Below are 9,858 nucleotides of genomic sequence, written 5' to 3' on the forward strand. Positions count from 1 at the left end.
TTCTAATAGGAGAATTTTATGGCATAGGCTATATTAGAATACAAAAGGCAAGGGCTGGAAAGGTGGCTAAGGTGCTTAGGTGTTTGTTTGCCTGGGTTTGATTGCCCAGTTATCATGTAAAACCAGATGGACAAATTGGTATATGAATCTGGAGTTTGCACTGGCAACTTTTCCCTTTTTCCCCTCTTTCTCTCTTCTTCTCTCTCTCAAATCAAATAAAGAAATAAAAATATTTTAAAAGAACATAAGTATAACTATATGAAAGATTAGCATACTAATAAAAATAAGACATCAATGATATTTAAGAGAACATAATTTTCTAGATAAATGATAAATTTCCAAGATTGACTTAATTTGAAAGATAAATTTTGCCTGAACTAAAAAATATGAAATTAATTGTATAAGTATTTCAAAATTAACCTATTATAGTCTATTTAATTAAAAAGTATTCAATTTCCTCCTATAAAAAGTATGAAAATGGGAGTAAATACTCTACCATCTATTTTATGAGCCTAATAGTTTCATATAAGAAGGAAATTACAGACAAATCTTATTTGCAAATTTATATGTAAAAGACAGATATATCAAATTTTCCTAAGAAATATGAGAAAGTTTACATTATAGATTTATATAGATATACATTTTAGATGGGTTAAGATGGGTTTTCATAGAGTATCATAGTTTAAAAACATCATCTGTATGTAAAAAATCTGTATGTAAAAATGAAATTTAATACATTTTCTCAGGACAGCTTTCATAACTGAATTCTCATAACTTTATTCTTATCTATAACTAAAACAATATAGATCTTTTTTGAAGGTGTGTCAGTTTTATTTTCAGATTTTATTGACCTTCCTAGCATTTTTTTTAATATATTTATTACTTTGAATGACTGATGTTTTCACTTCTCATAACCTACAACCCTAGAAGAAATAAGCAATCCCACTGAGGAGGGCTGTCAGTGGAATGGGGGCAGGGAGGAAGGAAATGATTGTACTAACATATGATTTTTCCATACAAGTTTTTACATAACAAAAAAAACTTTTTTAAAATGTTTGTTTATTTATTTGATTTTTTTTTTTGTTCATTTTCATTTATTTCTTTGAGAATGACAGAGAGAGAAAAAGGCAGATAGAGAGAGAGAGAAAGAATGGGCGTGTCAGGGCTTCCAGCCACTGCAAATGAACTCCAGATGCGTGTGCCCCCTTGTGCATCTGGCTAAGGTGGGTCCTGGAGAATCGAGCCTCGAACCGGGGTTCTTAGGCTTCACCGGCAAGCGCTTAACCACTAAGCCATGTCTCCAGCCCAACAAAAAACTTTTTAAATATTTTTATTCAATTATTTTGCAAGCAGAGAGAGTGAGAGTGGGAAAATGGGCACACCAGGGCTTCTTGCCACTTCAAATGAACTCCAGGTACATGAGCCTTTTTACTTTCTGCATCTGGCTTTATGTGGGTACTGGGGAATTTAACCCAGATCACTAGATTTTTCAGGCAAGAACCTTAGCTGATAAGCCATTTCTCCAGCCTCTTCTTAGCATTTCTAAATAAATATTTTAGTATACTTGGGAATTATTTAATTATAACTAATAAAATGCATCTGATACTTTAGCACTCAGTATCAATGCTATAGGTGAATTTTGATACAATGGCTTTATGAAGTAATTTCATTAGTTTGTCTTCTCTGCCTCAATTCAATTAGATATACCTTGGAAAAATTTAAAGTTTCATTTTATTTGGGAAAAATGAACTTTTTTTTTTTAATTTAATTTATTAGATTTCTTTTCTGCAAACACAGGCTGTTTGGTACCATTGTTTAGGCTCATCCATGATCTACCCCCTCCCATTGGACCCTCCTTGTTGATGTAAATGGGTCGTGCATTGTGGAGTTCGTCCACAGTTATTGGTACCATAAATGTCTCTGCACATCATGACCCAACATGTGACTCTGACATTCTTTCTGCCCCTTCTTCCGCAAAATTTCCCTGAGCCATGTTGGGTTCATTTTTGGTCTGCTTCAGTGCTGAGGTGTTGGGGGCCTCTGAGGCTCTGGCTCTCTGATTTGGTAGGAGTTGATTTTTCTCTGCGTTGGTCTCCTTCCCCTTTGTGCTGGTGTCCTGTTCACAGGAAAACATCACCCTTGCTTGTTTCGCCAATTGTCCTTAGTTTCAGTCGGGCCCCTTTTGAGGTATGTTGGGGCAGCTCTCTCCTAAGGATCTGCATCTATCTGAAAAAGAGAAGCAGATTCTCCAACAGAGAGTAAGTTAGCACCCGTAAAAATGAGATAACAATTACTTTTTTGATAGAGAGTTTGATAGGTGTAGGCCCTCTTGTACCCCATGATTGATGGTAGCTTGATATTGGAGAGTGGGCTTATGTTTGGGTATGGTTCTGACTTGTTTCCCAGCTCCAGCTATGGGTCTCGTACCACTGAGGGAATCAGTTAGCCAAATGGGTAGCAGTTGGTCCCCCACCATGGCTGTGTGCCACTATTTCACTTGTGTGGGCATCACATCAGGTTATTTGTTGCTAAGTAGGTTAGACAATGAGTTACTTAGACAGATATTGGTCATTTCTCCCAGTCACCCATGTAGCACCTTCTGACACTAGACACACTGACTGTCTGGGTACTGACTCTCTCCTGGCTTCCAGCCATGCCATTCCATTTTACGTGTCAGCTGCGTATGGAGTCTTCAGCAATAGGGTCTTACCACTGGCCTTTGGTGGGTTATCAAGTACTCTGACAGAAGTCTGTCATTGTTTTGGGAAACCTTGTAGGTTTCTCTGATCAAAAGCTCATTGTGGATGGTAGCCCCAAGCTGGAAGTGGGGGTTACAGATTGGTGCCCACCAAGAAATTGAGGCAAAACGTAACTAATATATAAGAGTTAGAGAGGAGAGATGATAGAGGGGAGAAGGGGAGAGGGAGGGAGGGAAGATGTAGAAGATTTAGGTTAGTCTTGATCCTACCCTCTCCAGTGTCTTGTGGTTCAGGTGTTTCCTGTAAGGGTCTAGTGAAGGTTCAGATACATTGTCCTGTAACACAGGCACTTGAACCTCCCTGTGAAGATAAAGTTGGGCTTGAATTCCCTCCTGATTCTCCTGCTTCTGCCTCCTGAGTGCTGGGCTTATAGACTTTAGCACCTTGCTTGATATAGCTGATAGATTATGTGAAATTATATATTCACAAAACATTTCTCTTTATCTTAAGTTCCTAAATTATGATAATTTTTTTAACAATTTAATAGTGAATTACCTTTAATAATGAATGTTTCAATAAGTGAGTTTTAATTTGTATGTTTCTATTCACTACTATGTAAGACATTAGCATCACTTTGTTCCAGTAAGAGGAATTTATTTAAAAAATTGACAAATCAGATAGTAAGAAACCACACAAAAACAAATTATACCTTGAGCTAGAAATAAACTATAAATTCTTATTTTCTGTATGTCAGAATTCTTAAAAAAAAAAGTATAGAACTCACTTCAATATTTGCTGTGCTTTAGAAGGGAGTACTGAAATATATATATATGCCAAATATCCCTTCTGAAGTTTATAAACAACTATAAATGTATGTTATAACCACCTAATTTTGACAAAGACAGGTAAGGATTAGATTACTTACATTTCATAGGACAAGCCTAAGCCCCATTGCAGTCAATGGTTCAGTGAACTCTGAACCCAGAGTGTGCCACCAAGTTGTGCGGTCCTTTTTATTTGGAACACAGATTTAGGAGTGTATTCTGCATAGGATCAAACCCACTTGAGCAGAAGATATAGAAGTGTGGTGTGAAAGTAGAGATATGAGACCTGACAGGGAATCCTCACTGCCCTGTGTCAACCACACTCTTGATATGGGTCTCAGACAGTGGAGGGACAGAGGGTGGTCAATTGAAGACAACAGCCTAGGTGAAGTTCCATTTTGACCAGTGTCTAACTTTAATACTTTACATGGTCCTATGTTTGAAACCTATACACTGAAGATAATTCTTTATCCCACAATCAACCCTTCCAGTTACATTTGTTATACAATCTTCCAAAAACAAAATCCAGCAGCATTCCACCTCAAAAAGGTGTACAGTCTCTAAATGCCACTATCCCTCAGACAGTCATGAAATTGCTTTCCTTCATCCTAGACCCTAGAGAAAAATATTGTCCCTTTTCTTCTAATTCAATTTCCCAAAGGGAAATGAAGTCCTATTTATCCTACTTGTCAACAGCAGAATGGGCAACCTCATTCTTTAGTTTACCTAAATTTTCTTTAGTTATGCAAATACAAATATCGTATTTTCAAATTAGACTTACATAGTACCAAATTTTATAATGATATCAAGGATATAAGGAATCAAGAGGCACAAATTAAGTAAAGAGACATTTAAGCTGTTTCATATGCATCACAGAATATTTTTCATCCATAACACTCCTTGGCCTCTAGTAACATATATATATTTCGTGTAACATTTAAATTTATTTCATAAAATAGAGATCACTGATAAAATGAATTCCCATTTCATATATAAATATTCCCTAGATATGTGACACTTGTAAGAAACCCTGTGGCATAGATATTGACTTAGGATTGGACGCACTGCTCTATCACAGTACAAATGGGGCTCTTCTAAAGCAAATAATGTTGATCTATTTATCAGAAGAATAATCATCAGACTATTTACAAAGACATTAGACAAACATAACTTACGTTTTTCTTTGTTTGAGAAACAGCTCCTCTCTGCCCCAGATATATTTAGTAACATTTACTTAAAGAAAAAATATGTTCTGGGGTGGTGACTTGATGAACTACGTACGTTCTTGTTGCTTCAGTCTGAAAACCTGAATTTGATCTCCAAATCCCACGTAGTAAGACAAAACCTATTCCAGGCTTCAGTAATCCCAGCATACTGACTGCAAAATGGGAGAATGTCCCATTATCTTAGATGTTTTGGCAAGCCTAGCAGAGAATGGCAACAACAGCAAGAATGAGAACGAGGGAGACCTTGCCTCAAATAAGGGGAAAGATAAGAACCATAAACTCAAAATTTTTCTTTGCCCTCTACACTCCATGGAGTTATTATGCCTGCGTTTTCACAAGCTTGTTCTCTCTCTCTATCTCTGTCACACACACACACACATACAAACACACATACACACCACTTTTCCTCATTCTCTCCTTCTCACACACACCCATAAGCAATGAATAAGTGGATAATCTTCCTTAAAACATAATGTGGGGCCTTAGGATTCTCTTTGCCTCTTTTTTTCTGTACGTTTGTTCTTCTTAGTCATCTGTGCTTAGTACCACAGGAAGAGTTCGCCATTTTTTACCCCACACTCTGAATTTACTAACACTAGAGTCTATCTTCTCAGTAACTTGTAATTTACAAAATTCAGATTTGCTACTATACTCGAAAAATTACATTCTCTTACTTATTCAGTGCCTCTGGACCTCAACATTTCAATTTTAATTAAAATGGGATTTATTTCTTTTAAAAACTTTGGTGCATTCATTGTTTTTATCATTAAATATATCATAAGTTATGCCCATCATATTAACAGTAAACCAGGACAATGACTTACTGTGAAGAAGCTGAAACTGAAGATTGATATAACATTTTGAAATACTGTTTTAAATTATATAAAATTCAAACTGAAAGTTCCTACAGAAATAGCGATGTCTTAATCTAGTCAACCTTAAATCAGCCAGAAAATGAGCTGGAGAACTCAAGGAAGCACTCATTAACTTGAAGTTCTTATTAACTTTTTTATTTATTTGTATATATACACCAAATACAAAGATGATCCATGTCTTATCAACATTATATTTCCTGTTAATTACATTTAAAGTAATCTGCAACGTCAGTGTCATAATGATACTATATATTTATCGTGTCCATTTTCAGAAATCAATTCCACCATAGAATACTAGGCAAATCCAAAGCACCAATTTATTGGGTATGTTGCACCTATAACGTAAACTGATTCAGAGTTCTAATGTTTGTTAGGATTCTTTGGGTAAATAAGAGATCATGTTATTGGTGTGAGTCATTTATAAAGAGTTTGACGAAAGACCAATGTCAAGCAGAAATATGTTTCTAGTTTGAGTTCATCTTGCATTTGTGGGTTTACATTTCTTTAATACCCACCAAACCTTTATTCATTGTCTCTCACATGACAATCCATAACAGATGATCCCACTTCTTGGGAACATACTCCAGTTTGTTTTTTCTTAAACTTTTTTGTTCATTTTTATTTATTTATTTGAGAGTGATAGAGAGAGAAAGAGGCAGATAGAGATAGATAGAGAGAGAGAGAGAGAGAGAGAGAGAGAGAAAGAGAATGGGCACGCCAGGGCCTCCAGCCACTGCAAACGAACTCCAGACATGTGTGCCCCTTGTGCATCTGGCTAACGTGGGATCTGGAGAATCAAGCCTTGAACCAGGGTCCTTAGGCTTCACAGGCAAGCACTTAACCCCTAAGCCATCTCTCCAGCCCCATACTCCAGTTTTCACTTGGAAAGCTACTCTTCCATTGGAAGCACTGAACAAAATCCCAAATCATAATCTACTAGAGTGTATTCAAGTGTTACCCAAGTGCAGTGCCCTGTGAATGCACAGATGAAGAGAACTAAACCTGTGTCCAAGGTGGTCACATGGTAAAGTCATCTAAAGCACTTGGAATTTACAAGTCAAAAACAAAGATGGAGAAATATGTGTATTATTTTATTATTAATATTCAACAATAAAAATGTGCTAACTTCATGTTACTACTATATCTTTTAGCATGCTTTAGTAATATCAACAGACAGGAAGTAGAAATGAACATAATACATGACAGAAAACTGATTAATTGGGTAAATGGTGATATTGCTAGCAGAATAATTTTCTCAGTATTATGCACATGAACAAAGAAAATTCCATTCTTTTCATTATATAATAAATTAAAAAGTTACATAATTATACACACTTCTGTATATTTGAAGAAAATTCTTTTAGCTTTAAAACTTAATGTCAGAAATTTATTGTGAATTTAAAGTTATCATTTGTAAAACTCAACTTTTGTCAGGTAAATACTATCAACAACTCTCTCTCCCAGGTGATATTTTAGGAGTTGGGAGCTGAGATGACCCCATGGCTTGGAGGGAAGTTGAGAGCTACTCAGGAACTATTACTGTTTTTACAGTATAAGGGCCTGATCATTGTATTGTGGACTGCTGCGTACAAGTCACCATATGCTGTTAGGATCAATGTGTTCTAGCCAATATTTGCATATATCATCCCTGTTCATATATTCCCATTTGCAAGAAAAATGCAATTTCAGAAGCTCTGGAGGTGCACTAGGTCCCTAAGCAACATCTTGTCCCTTAACTTGGATATGTTAATTTCCTGATTTTCTTTGTGGCATGCTAAGTAGGGACTATAAAATAAGAAGTAAGAGATCAAAAGTTCTACTTCAATTTAGGAAGGTTATTTTTGAATATTCCTCTACCAATATTGTTCACTTTTCATAGCAAGTCCTCAGTGCAAAGTCCCTGAATAAAAATTAGTTCATAAGGTTCCATTTTATTTCTCTGCATTAATCTAGCAGGCAAAATAAATGACCTTGAAAAAGAGATCAATACACATGCATCTCATCACTACATGCTTTGTCCACAGTTACCGTACACACTGTATCACACTTTGTGTTCTTGCTGCCCTCAGAAATTTCTCCTATAGCACATTTTTCCTTTTCTACCTGTTAGATTTGTTCTATTACTTTCACAGATTTTCAAACTAAGGAAGATAAGAAAACAAAAAATGAGAAACAGGGCAGTTATGAAAACCATTATTCCTTCTCTCAAAAAAAAAAATCAAGAATATATAAAGTTATAACTTTCCATATGCCAGCAAAAATGGTAAGAAATTATCTTAGTGAATATCTCACTCTGTGTGGAATTAGATGTAAACATTTATATGCATACATTTGGCTAAATTAAAATAATTCATCTTTTAAGATTGTATTTAACTATAAATTGGATTGATTTGAAAAAGAGCTTAAATTTATAACTAGATTTCAAATAAAGTTGCTAATTAAGAAATAAATGTCCCATCCTAGAAAAGCCCAACCCTGCTAGCAGACGCTCATCCTTACTGGAGTGACTCAGGGCAGCCGTGGAGTGGCACCCCTCCACCCCGAGTGTCACCCTGACCCCAGGCAAACACTGTCTGCCTCCACTCCAGGCACACCTTCACACACACAAAAAAGAAAGCATGCAGGAAAGAAATGCGGGCTGGAGAGATGGCTTAGCAGTTAAGAGCTTTCCTGTGAAGCCTGAGGATCCTGGTTTGAGGCTCAATTCTCCAGGATCCATGTTAGCCAGATGCACAAGGGGGCACATGTGTCTGGAGTTCATTTGTTCTTGCTGGAAGCCCTGGCATGCCCATTCTCTCTCTATCTGCCTCTTTCTCTCACTCTGTCTGTCACTCTCAAATAAATAAATAAATAAATAAATTTAAAAAGAAAAATAAACCTTGCAAAACAGCCAGGGGAGTCAAATCTGTTATCAGATGCAAAAACAAACTAACTAACTACCAAAAACCCCAAAGAGACACAAAACATATTGAGGGATCAGCACATCTTTTTTTTTTTTTTTTAATTTAATTTATTAGTTTTCTTTTTAGCAAACACAGGCAGTTTGGTACCATTGTTTGGGCTCATCCATGACCTACCCCTCCCAATAGCCCCTCCTTGTTGATGTAAATGGGTCATGCATTGTGGAGCTAGCTCACAGTTATTGGTACAATAAATGTCTCTGCATATCATGACCCAACATGTGACTCTTACATTCTTTCCGCCCCCTCTTCAGCAAAATTTCCCTGAGCCATGTTGGGTTCATTTTTAGTCTGCTTCAGTGCTGAGGTGTTGGGGGCCTCTGAGGCTCTGGCTTTCTGATTTGGTAGGAGTTGATTTTACTCTGTGTTGGTCTCCTTCCCCTTTGTGCTGGTATCTGGTTCATCAGGAAAACAGCGCCCTTGCTTGTTTCACCAGTTTTCCTTAGTTTCAGTAGGGCCCCTTTTGAGGTATGATGGGGCAGCTCTCTCCTTAGGATCTGCATCTATCTGAAAAAGAGAAGCAGATTCTCCAATGGAGAGTAAGTTAGCACCCAGGAAAATTGAGATAACACTTACTTTTTTGATAAAGAATATAATAGGTGTAGGCCCTCTTGTACCCCATGATTGATGGTAGCTTGATATTGGAGAGTGGGCTTATGTTTGGGTATAGTTCTGACTTGTTTCCCAGCTCCAGCTATGGGTGTCATACCACTGAGGGAATCAGTTAGCCAAATGGGTAGCAGTTGGTCCCCCACCATGGCTGTGTGCCACTATTTCACTTGTGTGGGCATCACATCAGGTTATTTGTTGCTAAGTAGGTTAGACCATGAGTTGGTTGGACAGATATTGGTCATTTCCCCCAGTCGCCATGTAGCACCTTCTGGCACTAGACACGCTGACTGTGTGGGGACTGACTCTCTCCTGGTTTCCAGCCATGCCATTCCATTTTACGTGTCAGCTGCATATGGAGTCTTCAGCAATAGGGTCTTACCACTGGCCTTTGGTGGGTCATCAAGTACTCTGACAGAAGTCTGTCATTCATTTAGGAAACCTTCTCGGTTTCACTGATCAAAAGCTCATTGTGGATGATAGCCCCATGGTGGTAGTGGGGGTTACAGGTCAGTGCCCACTAAGAAAATGAGGAAAAAAATAACCAATATACAAGAGTTAGAGGGGAGAGGGAGGGAGGGAAGATGTAGAAGGTTTAGGTTAGACTTAATCTTACCCTCTCCGGTGTCTTATCGTTCAGGTGTTTCCTGTAAGGGCACATCTTG

Source organism: Jaculus jaculus, chromosome 7 (genome assembly GCF_020740685.1).
Source record: "Jaculus jaculus isolate mJacJac1 chromosome 7, mJacJac1.mat.Y.cur, whole genome shotgun sequence".
Taxonomy (NCBI): Eukaryota; Metazoa; Chordata; class Mammalia; order Rodentia; family Dipodidae; genus Jaculus; species Jaculus jaculus.